Below are 16,794 nucleotides of genomic sequence, written 5' to 3' on the forward strand. Positions count from 1 at the left end.
TGCATTTACCTTTCATATCTAGGTGAGAAAAGTCTGCAGTTGTCCCTTTCAGGTCGAATGAAGTTTTGTCTTCATTTTCAAGGCCATGGCCAACTAAAAAGAATTTTAAAAAGTCACGGATGACAGAGTTATAAGAATAGTGAGAATATGTATCTCAATAACCTTTGGAATAATACCAATCTTTCTAAAAAAAAAAAAGATTTATTGAGTTTCTGCCTCAATTTGATTCCAATAAAAAAAAATCTTTTGGGGAGTTGAACTATGTTCAATCTCCCATGGTCATTACGCATTTGACATGCACAGTAATTTTTGTTGATTTAAAATCCGAAAGCAAGGCTAAATCAGCAGTATCACTTGCCAAAAGCGATAAGTCTAGTTCTCTGTTATAAATGTAAAAACTAAAAATGGACACCAAGCAGGGGGTATAAAAAAGAAATAATGTAGAAAGGCAAGCATTATGGCCCATGCGTTTTTTGCTATTCAATGTTTCTGAATGTCTTTCTCAAGAATGTTGCAACTCAGAAAATCTGAAACAGTTGTCTGTATTTGAAATAATGATATTGTTCACTCACTTTACCTCCCGATCAAAGATTTTATTTTACATGTTCAACTCCCATGAGTATTTTCAGTACTTTGATTTATATTTGGAAACGTGCACCCGATTCAAATATGGCTATTTTTGTATCTACTCCGTCGAAGTTCATTGTTTGTTAACGTTTGAACATTTCAACTTCATTGTAAGCATTGAACGAATTCTTCCATTTTGGTATATATATTTTTCATAAAAGGCGGCATGGAGATATGGGTTATTAGTTTTAGAATGATTGCCGATTTTTTAAGACTTAATTAGTATCTGAATACTGCAATACGGTTCAAATTCACATGTTGAGGATAATTAGAATTGTATTTAGACTTGTCATGTGATTTTGGAGTGACATGAGTATAGCAAATATACTTGCAGTTTTGAGATCATTTATAAATTCCAATATTGCAAAGACATACAAAATAGTCCGAAAGAAGGTTTCTCCGATTGCCTTCAAATTTTGTGAGCAAAATGTAGAATGCATAAAAAGAAATCAGACAAATTTTTACTGAGCTAATCAAACCCATATAAGTTGTAAGGCCTGTTACTAAAAATAGCTCTTATGCAACAAAATTTGAGGTAATTTTTTAACGTTTTAGTCATATTTTGAGGAGAAATAAAATTATAACTTTAAAAATTATTCAAATATTTTATTTTGTAGTAAAAGAATAAAGTTTAGTTCTACTTAAATGCATAAACAGAATGATTGACATTCATTTTGTTTTAGTGCAAATAGGTCATGAAATTGGCACTGTTCCAAAATTTGGAAAAAGTGACAATTTTAGGTGGAATTGACACGACTGTAGTAAATAGGGGGGATATTTTAATCCAGTAAATTTTATTGCTTGTTGTTAAGGATGCTTATGCTAACAAAATATTAAAAAAACTACCCTTGGCCAGTTTACTTTTTAGAAAATATTGAACGTCAAAGTTTGTGAAATTTCCACATCAAAAATTTCAAGAATACAGTTAGAGCTACTCATAAAGTACCTCAAAACATGTCCAAAAATAAAAAAAAAGGTAATTTTTAGCATACTTCATATCTGTATTACCGAATTTAACACTAAATTTAATAGATAATGAATTAAAATACAAGATATACATCAAAAGCGGGGAAGGGGGGGGGGTATTTATAAATTTCTTATAAACCACTACATGGATTAACGCCAGGTCTCTGAGAAACCTATGAAAAAACTAGTCTAAAAGCACATTTCACAGATCAAATATGCAAAATATTTTGGAAAAAAAATGTTGAACGGATGAATTATTTCTAGGTAACATTACTTTTCTGCCATTTTGGATTTTAAAAAGGTGGGAAATGCTTGTTAGCCTTTCTTAACTAAGTTGTTTGAATATAAAACAAAAACTGAATAACATTTTTTTTTTTAATTACTGTGAATAATACTCTATCTTCTTAATAAATATTGAATATGAGTTTCATCTTCCTTGGTCCAATTGCTCTTGAGAAGCAGATTTTTCAATGATGCCATTAATTTTTCACTATGTTGTTATTTCCAATCTGACTAAAGCCCAACCTCTAGAGGATCTCTTCCTTGCAACATTTCAAAAAAATCGGGAAGCAGATGGAAAATCTAATTTTAATAAGATTGGTAATTATCCCCCCTCGGAGAGGTTGTGGCCCTTCATATGAAGAAACTTAAACCTCCTTTACCCAAGGATACTCTGTGCCAAGTTTGGTTGAAGTTGGCCCAGTAGGTCTGGAAGAGATGAATAGTAAAAAGTTTAAAGACAACAACAACAACACTATTGACAACAGGACAATCTCCGATCAAAAAAGCTCAAGCCTTTGGCTCAGGAGAGGTAAAAATGAGTATACCATTTAGTAAGTAGAGAAGTTGTTCATCCTGATGCTTTATGAAATTTTCATCAAAATTTATACCGTATCATTACAATTTTTGAAATCATTGATTTTATCAACAAAATCTTGTTAACTATTTGTAAACAATATAAATATTCAGTATATGCTTAACTATTTCTATAAATTTACAGCTGTATACACCTCTTCAACAATGTTTTCAACATTTTCATTATATTCATTTGTCTCTATCATAGCCACAGCCTCTGACAATTTTTCATCACAATCAATGTCAGAAATTTCTGCAAATTCAACACCAGTAGATGGCATTCTCTTCTCTGGTGTACATTTGAGTTTGGATAAGAACGAAGCCATATACCCTTTGATTTGAGTTGGGTTTAACCACTCTTCCTTCTGAAAAAACCTCTCACCCTTTTCATTGCATGTTTTTCTTACTTCATCTGCAAGTGCATTATAATCTGGTCTTTTCCCTGTTCGTTCACAAGTCAAACAAATTTTATTTAAGTATTCCTTCACCTTTTTTGAAAACCGAACATTTGTCCGCTTCCCTTTCAAAGCCCAACCTTCTCTGTCCTGTAGACTAGTTTCTGATTCATTATTGTCCCTTACATTCACTGAATTAATCAAGTCCAAGTGTGTTTGTTGTACAGATTCACACCTAGAAGCATATAGCTCAACAGTCGAATCAAAGGCAGATTTACTTGTTCTGTAGGAATGTTTACCAATAGCAATACATGTATGCTTTTCAAGAGTAGATGCTCTAGCAAAAATTTTGTGACATGAAGTATCTGGGCATGAAAAATAGGTATCATTTTCTTGTGAATAAGTTTCCAGATTGCTGTCATCCTCCTCTTCAGTAGTTGGGTTACATGTTGTACCATGATCTAGATCTGGATCCGATACTCTCCCTGCTCCACTATGACACTCTGTAAAGGGTTGCAATACCTGAAAAAAGTTTTTTATGTCATTATACCTATAAATGTGATCAACATACTGATCAAGTTGAAATACTTATTCCAGGTGAAATAGCTAAATGTGTTGTTGAAAACACCATATATTATGAATGATAAACATTGTCAGACAAATAATCAGGTTATTAGACACATGAAAACTGAAAAAGTGAAGGTGAGGAAATATTTTTGCTATGAAGTTTATTATAAATAACTTGTGAATTGCTGTATTAATGTAATAAATGTAAATGTTTGATGATATTACTGCATAAGAAAAAATACCTCTAGTTTGTACGCTTTCTCCTTAGATAAGTTGGATCACTTATTGCTGAAGGTGGTACCAATTTTCCTTGACCAATTTTATATGCCTTCCTTGCTAATATGCCACTTTCAGTAAAAGAGAAATTATTCAGAACGCTAATTGCAGGAATCTTGCACTTCACTTTAGGCTCAAACTTTTGATCTAAGAGAATACAAAAAGTGTTTGCTCTTTAAATACCAAACATAGCTAAGAAATGCAGTCTTTATCATTTGTACAAAACATCATGGCCCGGATTTGCATACTAAAAATGTGCAGTTTGACAAACCAGTTTTTTTTTCATATAAGTCTTTTAAAATATTTTTTTCAGATAACAATTATATACCATTCACTCTTATCAGGACACTTGTCTTTTAATGTATTGGGGTCCAAAAAAATCCTCTGCATGTTAACAAATGGCAGCAAGAAGTGAAAGTTAATAGTAAATTATTTATAACTTTCCCAGGTTTGTTATACAATTTGACTAAAATTTGGACCTATTGAAAACATATGGTATACTAATTAAATATCATATTGTGCATGCTTAAATGTTCAGCAAATTTTGTAACTACACAAGAAATATGCCATTACCTTTCTAAAATATCAATTTTGCAAAATATATGTGATAATATTTGGCCCAATCCAAAAAAACCTTTCCTTGATTAATGCCTGGTACTTTTATGTATACTCTTTAGTTTAGACTTATTTTGATGTACAAATATTTAACCATGTGTCAATACAACAATTCAAAAGCATAAATTACATGTAGGCTATGCGAAACAAAGCATATGTGCAGTTGAATGTTGAATATTTTTTAATTAGAGAAGTTATAATTTTTACTCCATCTCTTAACAACTGTTTGAACTTTCTTAATTTCTTTTCAAAAGTATACATGTGAAGACATATCAAACAATAAACATGACTGTTCCTAGTTAGAACATTTTCATTCATTATTTAAATTTCTATTACAAATTTTATATAGGTCACTGTAGATATTGAAATAAATAGGATTTGCAACTTAAACTTGGATGTCCAGTTTTTTTTTTTTATTGCAGAATTATTTCAAGAACAGAGAAATAATATTTATAATCTTCTGTTGAAGTGTTTTTGCCGCATTGCGATGAAAAACTTTTTCATAACCTATGATTGAAGCACACATTTCAAAAGCATACATGTTTTAATTTAAATACAAATCTAACATTATAATTGCATTATATAATTTTATGGCAAAATAAATTTATTAAAAATGCAGCTCATATTACTTGAAGTAGAGATAAGATATTTGGCCTACCTGTCAACATGGAAAATAATGGATTCAGTTTCAAAATCGTCAAAATGTCAAGTTTTGGCTTTGCAGAAGTTTGTTATTTTTTCGCCATTTAAACCATGTTAACCCCCCCCCCCCATTATCCGTATGTCTTGGGTAGATTCATAACTATAAATATACCACCGTGTACATGGTCAACACGGTCATGAGAAAAAAAATCCACATTTCTGATTTTACAATCAATCCGACAGTATCTGTGTCCACAACTTTTTAGCATAGAACCTGATACTATAGATCTCGGTCGGAGCTTTAAAGAAGCGCAAACACTGTGATGGATCCTTGATACTGTCATACAAATAAAATACTTGACATACACGGCACGAAATGGATAAAAATCAGTGAAGTTGCATTGTCCTCTTGGCGACCCTGACACATTGGAATGTCATTTCCGCCTTTTTTCACAAGAGACTTCCACAAGGGAGATAACTCATTTATGCACACTTACTCATTCTTGTCATCTTATTTTCTTTGATCAATTTGGGAGTGATTTTAAGTTTTATCAACTTTTAAATTTTTACAGCCTTTCTAAATATAAATTCAGACTAAAATATGTTTATTGGTCATCAAATGAATCCATATTAATAGTAATTGACTAATTCTATGGTACAAAATGAGAGCTTTGCTAACATGCTTAATTGTCATCATTTCAACAATTTATAAAATATATCTGCACTAAATAGCCAAGGGTGAATTTTTTTATATTTGATAGAACATAAATTAATTATTATAATAAACCTTATTTGATCAAATTATTTTATCCCCCACCGCTGTACCACTGTACTAAAAATATCCATAATTATTCTGAATTTCCAAATTTCGCCTAACATATGGCTTCAGTATAGACTGCAGATAGTTGTAATCATTATGGAAAATAGGTATTTGTAATTTTTGACATATATGTATTTATGAAAAAATGAAATACTGTATTTAGAATAATTATACAGTGACTTTATCAGGCCTCAAACTTTCCTATTTTTCCTTCTATATAATGCCAATTATTGCTAAATATAGAAATTGGGTTGTTACTAAAAATAGATGCATGTGACACACTCTTACAATTCATTTTTTATATCCTAATATAACCCTGATCTTAAAAATATATGACAAGATGAAAAGCTCTAAACACCCTTTTGGACAATTTTTCAGATTTTGCATGTTTTTCTCAGAGACAGGCTGTTAAAAGGACTATAATATTACTTTTTAAATGAATCGGCAAACAAATACACGACGGTACTTACTTAGAAAATATACGTGGGCGAGTATGTAAATGAAATTGTAAAATATAGATCGCTCTAAGTTATACGGCATTTTATATAAAATAACTGTAAATTTATGATCCTTGTTTAAGATCAAAGGGTTGACTAGATCTTTCAAAATAACAAATCCTAAAAAATGTATTTTTTAAAAGAAATATTCTATAATTATTTTTGAATTTAACATTATAAATTTATTTTTAAAACTAATTAAATGGCACAAAATCTTAATCTTGGAGAGGAAGAGAGTCTTACAACTTTCACACTGGATTGTTCCGAGAAACTTGTAAATGAATTAAAATTACGCTTTGTTACCTTTTTAGACAGGATTCAAAGTAAATGCAACATTAATAAAGTACACATTTTTGAGTTGTTACCCTTGTTAAACTAGGTAATCTGAGTACGGACCTACTGGCCTCTCAGGTCTGTCAGGTTACAAAAGTAGGTGGCAGAGCCGGGATTTACTGGAGGTATTGATGTACGTAATGAATCGACTGAGGATAGTCTAAGGGAATCCTTAGATAAGTTGGAAGAGAAGCTAAAGAGGTATATCTTTGACTAGTCTTTACATTTTAATAGGGGACATGACAGAACGCCAAGCAATGGTAGTGGACTTGCAACTCGTCAGTCAGATGGTTTATTTAAGAAGTAAACAAGTCAAATTTAACTCAAAATTAACATAGCCAACTTAATATACCATAATGCGGCAGGTTGCTTATTTAACATCAGATGAAATATTGATCCTTGACATTATGAAAATAAATCAATGCAACGTCGATGTTAGTAATGAAGTTCCTGATGACAGTGGTCCTGATAGGAGAATGACAATTGAAGGTTCACTCTGGCGTTTTAGAATAACAGCAGCTAATACAGTGAAAATTCCGCCAAGGAGTGAGTTGATTGTACCTGGTAAAGTGTGTGTTCCAAAGGGTTCAAGTTTGCCATACTGTTAGAGTATTATTGCACCAGTTGACAAGTACAACAAATTGCAGATCACATTAATTAACAGCAAGAAAAGTATTAACTCTCTAAGAAACGGTGCAAGTTAGACTTATGAACGTTGAGCAAGAGTCAAATGTGGTGCACTCTGGAAAGTACACTGTAATTGGATAACCTGCAGAGAGTGATACTGTGATGGACTGACTGGTTAATGAGAAATTATCAACTACTAGAATGCTTTGTTAGGATTTATCTGATTTACGTAATAAAAGTAAGACATTATGACTCCTTCGCAGAAAACCTGTTGCTAAAGTATACATGTTTGTTTACAGAAAATAGCTTGGACTATGGCATTATTTGAATAGTAAAACATCATATCGATACAGGTGACAGTAGACCTATTAAATAAAGACCACGAAGGGCGACAGCAAACCTGACAGTAAAAGTCGACAAAAATATAGATGACATGCTTAAAAATGGTCCTCGCCAATAGTGTTGGTCAGGAAGAAAGATGGAAGATATAGTTTCTTTGTTGACTTTCGTCGCCTCAACAGTTGCACTGTACACGATGCATGCCCTCAAATATCAAGTTTTGATTATTTTATTTTCTTTGGAGAAAATCAAAAGTAGCTGAAATAAGGATGAACGGTTTTTTTTACTGTATGCAGTACCGTAAAACCCACGACTCCCCTTCTCCAAAAAAAGTTAACCATTCCATTTCCATGTTTTGAATGATGTTTGACTGAAACTAAGATACATGACTGTTTATTAAAATATTTTAGTAGAAAGGATCTAAATAAAAACATACCGCTGCTTAAATCTGTAATAGAAACTGAGATGTCATCTTTTACAAGACCAACTGCTGACAGGATATCTGGATCATAAAAAAATACCATCAAGTATTGATTTACTTTCCCTTTCTTTGAGTCATCTATGAAGTGATTGTATCCATCTTCTGTTGCAAATGTCATGCTCATTAACATACTTCCATACAAAATATACATATCGCTAAGCTTGTAATTTTTTCGGAGGGTTGATATAAACGTTACAAATTTATTTAGAATCGCAATCTTCTTTTCTGGATTCATCCCTGCATATTTGGGAATAAAATTTTTCATTCTTTCAAGCAAATGCATGGCAGACTCTTTCTCGTCATCAGATGTGATTCCATCAACGTACAATTCAAAACTGCTTTGAATATCACTGATATCTTCTTCCGTTGACTTTTTGTTGATTTCGTCCATCATTTGATTGAGTGAATCGGTTATCATATCACTCATTACGTGAACTTGAGCTCTTTTCGACGTGTCTTTTGCTTCTAATGTTATTAAGAAAATGTTCCGTCTTCTTCCTGTAAATTAAAAGAAATTAATATTTTCTTCTAGAGATAATAAATATTACATGTATATCAAAAACGAGTTCAACTCGTTATTATACAATTACTATGAGGACTGTTAATTATATATATTAAAGTACCTATTGGTCAAGGTATGACTTTTTTATGAGTTTATATTGAATTAACTTGAAAACCGAAATCAGGAAAAAATTATTATTGAAGAAAATAAAGAAATTCCTCTTCCTATATTTTCGTCGATTTATTTTAAATACTTAAAGGTATTCAAATGCTTTTGCTTTCGACAGAAAAAATTATGAACCAACATTCAATGTAGAGTTTCATATTTGAAGGTTCTTATAATGAATTGTCCTTCTTCGAATGTATTGTTCTAATCTAAAATCACAATGAATAGGGTCATTCTAATGTCGTTCTTAATTTTAACCTGATAACAATGCCAAACATAATATAAACTGAAACATATGGATTTTCGAAGAGGCAAAATAAATAAACATTGAGATTCACATAGTAAAAAATACTAAATGGAAAAATATCTAATGCTCAAATCTAATGCGCATAACGAATATGAAGAGTCTTTCAAAAAATATTTATCTATCTACCCAGGCATATGACCTCTTAATTGTTTCTAAGACCACCGTGGCATTTTTTATATTTTGGTACAGAAATATTTGGACTGACCTACAGTGTATTTGTTATATTTTACGTACACACTCCATGTATAATTCTGCAATGTGGGACATAAAGAGCTATGAAAAATATTTTTATGTTTTATATGTGAAATTTAATTTGTGGTTGATTTTTAAAAAAATAGAATTAACCTAAGAGTTTTATTGCATTAAGAACTTTGTTGATAGCAAAAGCCAAACAACTATAGAAAATACCACATATACCAAAAGAAGGAGAATACTCTGTTCAAGGCGCAGTGTTACAATGACAAATGGAAACATTGGCGAATTGTGTTAGATAAAATACATTCTTTACAAGGATGGGCGGTTAAAAAAAAATTTACTGATATCAGAAAAATCTATGTGATTCATATCAACATGTTGAGGACGATTAGATTTATTTATTTTTATTACATACTTAGTAATAAAAACAGCTTTTTTTTGCACATGCGATATGGCTGACGTCACCATAGCTGTATCAGCCCTGCAAGGCTGATATGGATTTCCCGAGTTGATATAGGTTATCAGCCCTGCTGCGTGTATGGCTGATACGGATCAATATCACCCCCCCCCCCCTAGTAAATTAAACCTAAAAAAACAGTAATTGTGATCAAACACATATTTTGGGGGTAACATAATTCTGTTAATTTTATTAAATTAACTTTTTGAATGAAATGATAATTTAACTGATAATGAATAGATTATTTTAAAATTACGGATTAGGGACATTTGAAGTAGAAGTACATGCAGAAACAAACCGAATCTGTATGAGACAATAGACTGTGTACATTTTAAGAAGTCCGTGCATGATCATTTAATTATTTTTCTCTCAACTTAATGTCTTCTATGTAATAAAATATAATAAAACATACCCTTTTCCACATCACATCCTGTATCAACCCTCGGGTCTTCAGCCCTCTGGCTGATATTGGTGACTCGGACTCATACAGGATGTGATATGGAAAAGGGTATGTACTATTCTCTATATACCTGTCACGTTATGTTCGAGTCACATGATTATTAGCTACATTTAATTGCAGCATTGGGATCATCTATAAGAATCAATATTGCAAGGCCACAACTAAGTTAAAAATACAAGTTAAATTTAAACAAAAAATGTAATTCTTTTCAACACAATATCTATTATTCAAAAGTGCTGCAAACTTATTGTTTAATTGCTAATTACATGTAGAATATTTAACTGGACAACTATATAAAATATAGGTATAATTAATTTATTTGCAAGATTTCGTTTTGTTCAAAGCACTTTTCAGATATTTAAATGCCTCTTGAGTTCATGTGTAATCAATGAGGGTATGCCCTTACGATAAATCGATTACGTTGCACCCTTTACTATCTTCCCAGTACAGTTACTTAAGGTGCACAATGAAAATATCGAAAATATTTTGCAGTTAAAAATATATTCAAAATCGGGATGGCGATTCTTTTAGTACCTTATTTATATCGGATAATTGTAGTTATTGTGAAAAACTACATATTGAAGACGATAAGATTCTATATTAATTTTAGACTTGTCACGTGATGCAGCAGTCACGTGATTTCAGCAAATTTACTTGCAGTATTGCAAGGGATTGTGGTCAACCGCTTTCGTAGTCTTTGTGGGTGAAATGCCATTTTGTGTTACTTATGAACGTCCTTTCATATGTCATTCAAAAGTTATCACCTTAACTACATATGGGTCATTTTCAAAAAATGTCCAAATTCCTGTTATACAAGCTTTTTTTGAAAATTTTGCAATAAAAATCAAATTTTTTTTACCCGATGAATTTAACAACAATCTATAAGTGTAGAAAAAAATTAAGTGTGATTAAAAATTGACTTGAATACTGAAAAAAGTCCTTCAACCTGAGTAAAATTAAAGAGAATTGCTTGTGATTTCGCCGGATGTTTGACTTCAACTCTGATTATTGCTGTAGTAAATATAATATAGCAGTGTAAAATGACCTTTATTGTGTTGTACATGTTTAATACTGTCTGAATGCATGCTAAAATGTCATTGAAAAAGAGTAAGAATATGATTTTTTTAATGGTAAGTGTGTGTTATTTTTGCCGTGTCCTTGGAGTAACCAGGACATAAAAGTTATCTGTAACAGTTATCTTTCCTAAAGAAACTCTTCACTATTAGCCTCCCTCTTTTGGTATTGTTCCCGCCAAAATATCATGAGACACTTTACACAGATCTTTTATACCATAGGCACAATATGTGGTTGAAGGCAAGTTTGATTGCAATAGTAATTTATTTTTGAGTTCTGGAGTTACTTCGATATTGTGATGATGAATTAATTTGCCATTTCTTTGATGCATTGAGCAAGTTTATAACAAAATACCTATCATCTAGGAGCTGTGCTTTATGTTCATAAGTCAGTTATTGCTTTTATACTTCCAATTATTTATATAATAATTCCCTGGTGTTACTGTCCATTTTGTTACTGCAAGAAAAGTTACTCTAAGGATGTATCTAGTTACTCCATGGACAACTTACATAGAAAATAATTAAAAAGAATGAAAGTTGGAGTCATATGTTTTATTTTCCTCCCTTAATCAAAACTAACCAGTAACTAATTTTGTTTTAAAATGCCAAATTATTTACTAAATGTTTTTACCATTTGAAAATCATATGATTTTGCAGTCTTGGTTATGCAAAGGACAGAATTGGGTAACTCCGCGGACCAATTGAAAAAAAAACCTTTAAATTGCCAATTCTAATACAACATTTGTGTAAAGTTTATTACAATATAAAATAACAGAAATATTTTTATCAAACTGGCATTTATTTTTCATATTATGTTTCCATGAGCTATAAATTAATTCAATAAATAATTTGAGTAACACAAAGGACAATGTTTGGTAACACAATGGATGTAAAAACGATTAAATATTTATGTTATTAATATACTCTTGCATGTTCTTTTGTTTCTGTAGGAAAATATCCAACTTTTATTCCTTTTGAATAAATTGAAATATCAAGATTGATTATGTAATGCAATCATATCCCCTTTTATGCTCTTTAAAGTAACCTATGGTAACACCATAGACAAATTCAGTTACTCAAGGGACACAGCAAGGATTAAAGATAGAAAAATGAATCAGGCGTATTGCATATGGAGTGGTAATTGTGTTCATTGTATTGCAGAAAACAATTGTGGTGGGATATTGCAATTCAAGTAACAATAAATAATGAAGTGCTAAAAATATATGATGGTTAAAAATGGTAACACAAAGGAAGTTTTAGGTAACACAAGGGAATGTGAAATAAGGCAGAATATGATTTGTTTTCTTTAGTCTGAGGATTCTAGTTATGTTCTCTTGATGAGGATGATGTAAACAAGACACATTAAAAAGTTGCAATGAAGCCAATAGAATCCAAGACGTAAAAGATAGATTTATATCATTGAATTGAAAATACCTTTAAAGTTATATCAGATACGGAACATTTCTTTGCAAATGCATTTAAAGTCATTTAATCATGTAAACCCTTAGATGAAAAAGTCACAAATTGTTCATAACTGTTCTAAAGGGATTTCAAAAGATTTTTTAAGGAGACAATGTACCATTCATTACCCTAGAATACAGTTTTGCATTAAGTTGAGGATGTTCTTCAGATTTGTCCAACTGAAATCCCTCATGACTGTGTTCTACATCCTGTAAAAGTTGGTGCTGAAAGAAGTTTTTAACCTTGGATGTACATATTAAGCTTTTGGAAAGTGGTGGTGAAGATTATATAGTCGAGGCAGCATTGGACAACAACAAGGCCAGATATGGTGGGAGACCATACATTTCAAGCCACTTTGTTGGATTTTTACCCTGAAGAACTGTCAATGAAAGTTTAGCAAACGATCAGTGGATACAAGAGCAAAAAGGGCAGAAAAATATCAATGAAAAAAATGAAAAAGAGTACAGATTAAAAAAAAGTCAAGAGTTCCTGATAGGAAATCCGACTAAAGAAACTGAAAAGACTGACACCCTGGAAGAGAAAGAATTGGAGTCAATAATGAACATCAGACTACAGATGAAGAGAAATCAGATCCTTTGGAAGAGAGACTGCATGGATAAAGATACAGAAAAAATGAACTTAAATGTATGCACGGGATTAGACAGAACCTAAACCCATGTTCCTTTTTAACAGGCCAAAAACTTTAAAAGATAAAAGCTGGTATAGCATTGCTAATGTTTTAATAATATTGTCACCATCATATCTTGTAGATGTGTATTATGTAGAGAGCTCATTGTGGAAAGAGGCTAACTGTAGATAAATGACATGAAAATGTAAAATCCATAAAAAGATTAATGCATTCTATATATTTGAAATCTGGTCAATTACAAATACATGTACATGTTCTAGTTTCACAATTATTTCTTCATTAAAAATTAGTTCTAGCTGATCTAAGACTCATCTATGTAAACCTTTGAATCTTTTAAAGGTGTCCTTTGTGTTATTTTTTGTCATTGGTGTTACACCTTCTGCTTGGATATGTAAATACACTAACAAGTACTGATCAATGATTCAAAGTCATGTGATAGTAATTATTTATTATTCGGGCATAACAATTTGATTTCATTTTTCTACTGTCATATATCTTATGATTGGATAGTTATGTCTATGTCGTTACTGTTTTATCCTTGGTGTTACTAGTCAGACTCAAAATGTATAATGAAAGAAATCCCCCGCCAATTTTTTATGTTAAAGCCATATACTCTTATATTCACCTCTAGGGTAATTTCATTACTATCCTTTTCGGAAGGAAGGAGAACAACTTTATTATTTCTTTCTAAGTATTACACAAAATATCCTTAGTGTAACCTTTATGTCCTTTGTGTTATGCAAATATCCTTGGTGTTACCAACACAGTTTTCCTATATTTATGTTCTAAATCTTTATACAATTTTATCGAAACTTGCAACACAATACTGTCGTTTTCTAATACTAAGTTTATTTGCAAAGCAAGTATTTTGTGCTGAGGTAAATGATGTATGCCTTAAGTAAACGTGTAAGATATATACAAAAGTTACAACACTTACAACTTCCAGCTATACTTTATCTGATAATTTTCTGTTATGAAACTTCAGTTTGATTCTATAGAATAATTTTATCATTATGTTGAGATTGTTATTCTAAAAACCTTAAATTTTTTTTTTAATTATGATTTTACTATGACTTTTAACTAAGTAACACCATGGACATTTATTGTTGGGTCCATGTACATATGATGTTTTTCTTAGTATATGTTAATAGAATTCTTTGTGCTTTAACATTGTTTATGCATCTATGATGTTTGAATGCTAAAATTAAACTTTAAAAAGTTTAGATCGCCACATTTATTTTTGCAAAATACTGGTGTTGGAATTTGGACAAATTTTGAAAATGACTCATATATTTTTTTGAATTATGTCAATCGTGAAGGTCAAGGTCACGGTGTCAGAAATCATTGCGGAATTACCTTGTCACGGATAATGCACATGTCATATATATGAAAGCCCTAACTCTTCTCAATCAAAAGTAATTAGGAAAAATTCACATTAATGTAAACGTAGGTCAAACAACAACGTCAAGGTCACGGGGTTAAAAAAAATTCTAGTGTACTTAGAATTTTTTTTTGAATGAAACGACTCAGAATTCTCACAGAAAAAGACTACCAAACATGATTTATATAGATGAAAACCTAAATTAAGATTAAAAAGGGAAAAAAATTCAAAGTCGTGATTAATCCCAGATCGCCTCCGTGAAAATTCAATATGAAAACAACTAGCGCAATTTTACCAGCCATCGTCGACATTAGCTTCGCACTCATTTCCCAGAGTAACGACAGTCAGAGAGGCTAATAGTGCATAATAATGGAATGAAAGCTAGCCAACAAAAAATTGTACAAGCAGATTCACATCGAAAATTTATTCTTTGATTTTTACAATAACTGCAGCAAAAAGAAGAAATAATCTAATACTGCTGAGCTGATACTTTTTATTCCTTTTGTTTATGTATTAAAAATTTTCCTTAAAATTAAAATTTATACTGAAACGCAAAAGAAACGCTACATACTATTTAGGGGGAAAATAATTACACATAATAAACAATTTTGTATCTTACAAGTATTTATATCTTCAATTTAGAAAAATCGTTTATTTAACGGTTGAATGATTTTCATACCATTACTGGAAGTCAAGTTTGATTCTGCTCAACAGAAATAAAAAAAAAGTTGCATGTTCAACAAAACATTTGGAAATAATACTGATTTTAAGGGTTTGTAACTGTTCATCGTAAGTAATACAGCATTATTTTAAAAAATGTTCCGTTCCCCTAGCGATGCTAAGGCTCCCTGAAAATGAGTAAAGTACGCATTTCCATTGCCCTAGTTGAAAAATATCAAAAAGGTGATGGAGAGATGCTGATGCAAACTTTTACTTTATCACGCCTCAGCAGCTCACTCTGACATATCATATGCAATAATGATTATTCTTGGACTGAAAGTCCAGGGTTTACTACACGGCGCTAGATTATAGAGAATTCTATCTAATCATCTGAAAAGAGGCATTTAAAAATTGGTAAATAATAATTCCTTTGCTAAGATCTCGATATTATTGAATCTATTGTATCGTAGAAAATGAACTACAATTGTTATGTAGGGCAGTCTTCTGGGTTTTAATATTATGTCTGTTAGGGGGTGTTTCAACAGACATATTTTTCTTTCTAAGTTAAAAATAATCATTTAACATTTTCATCAAATCTCAAATGCTATTAAAAGTGATTTTAGTATTACTGTATACCTTTTTGAAAATCATTGAATAAAAAATTTAAACATTTGTAGATTACTGCTTTTGCGTTTCAGTATCTATACATGTACTGGTACAAGTAAATTCATCTAATGACGTCATGCATAAAAGATACAACATAATTATGTTAACATGCAAATTATTTGTTAACATTGAAAATAATTTATCAGCATGCAGAAATATATATCAACATGCAGCTTATTTATGTCGACATACAGCGTCACTTTGTAGGTTTTTATCAACATGTGATTTATATTTTAACATCTTAGGTATTTATGTTGTCAAGCAAGATAAAAAGTTGCAACTTTGCATTGTGTCAAAATTAACTCGAATGTTAATATAATTATCATCATTTTTGACAGAAAATAAGTGCATATTCTATCATTATCTAGCACGTTAACAAACTAGTTATAATAATTGGCATTTCAACAAAATCCTTTAATAATTGCATATTGCTTAATGAAATATAGAAATAAAGTTAAAGGTAAATCTATCAACATTAAAATTAGATTTTTGAACAGATTTGAAATTTGCATGTCAGCATATGTTAACATAAACAAGTTTCATTTCTACACAATTATGTTGAATGTTAATTAAATTTATCCTGCATTTTTATGACAAGTTTTCGTCAGCGGCAATAAATTGACATTTAAACTAAATATCACATTATCCATACTGCTTACTTTAAAAAAAAGTTTTAATCATTTCTAAACACTTTTAAATCACCAGTGTTCCAACTTCCCTTCCTGAAAATATTTTCAGATCTTTTGAACCAAATTTTAGGGTTGCTTTATGGATATTA

This window comes from Saccostrea cucullata, unplaced genomic scaffold, assembly GCF_032062105.1.
Source record: "Saccostrea cucullata isolate Sc308-1 unplaced genomic scaffold, CSIRO_AGI_Scuc_v1 ctg1227, whole genome shotgun sequence".
Classification (NCBI taxonomy): domain Eukaryota; kingdom Metazoa; phylum Mollusca; class Bivalvia; order Ostreida; family Ostreidae; genus Saccostrea; species Saccostrea cuccullata.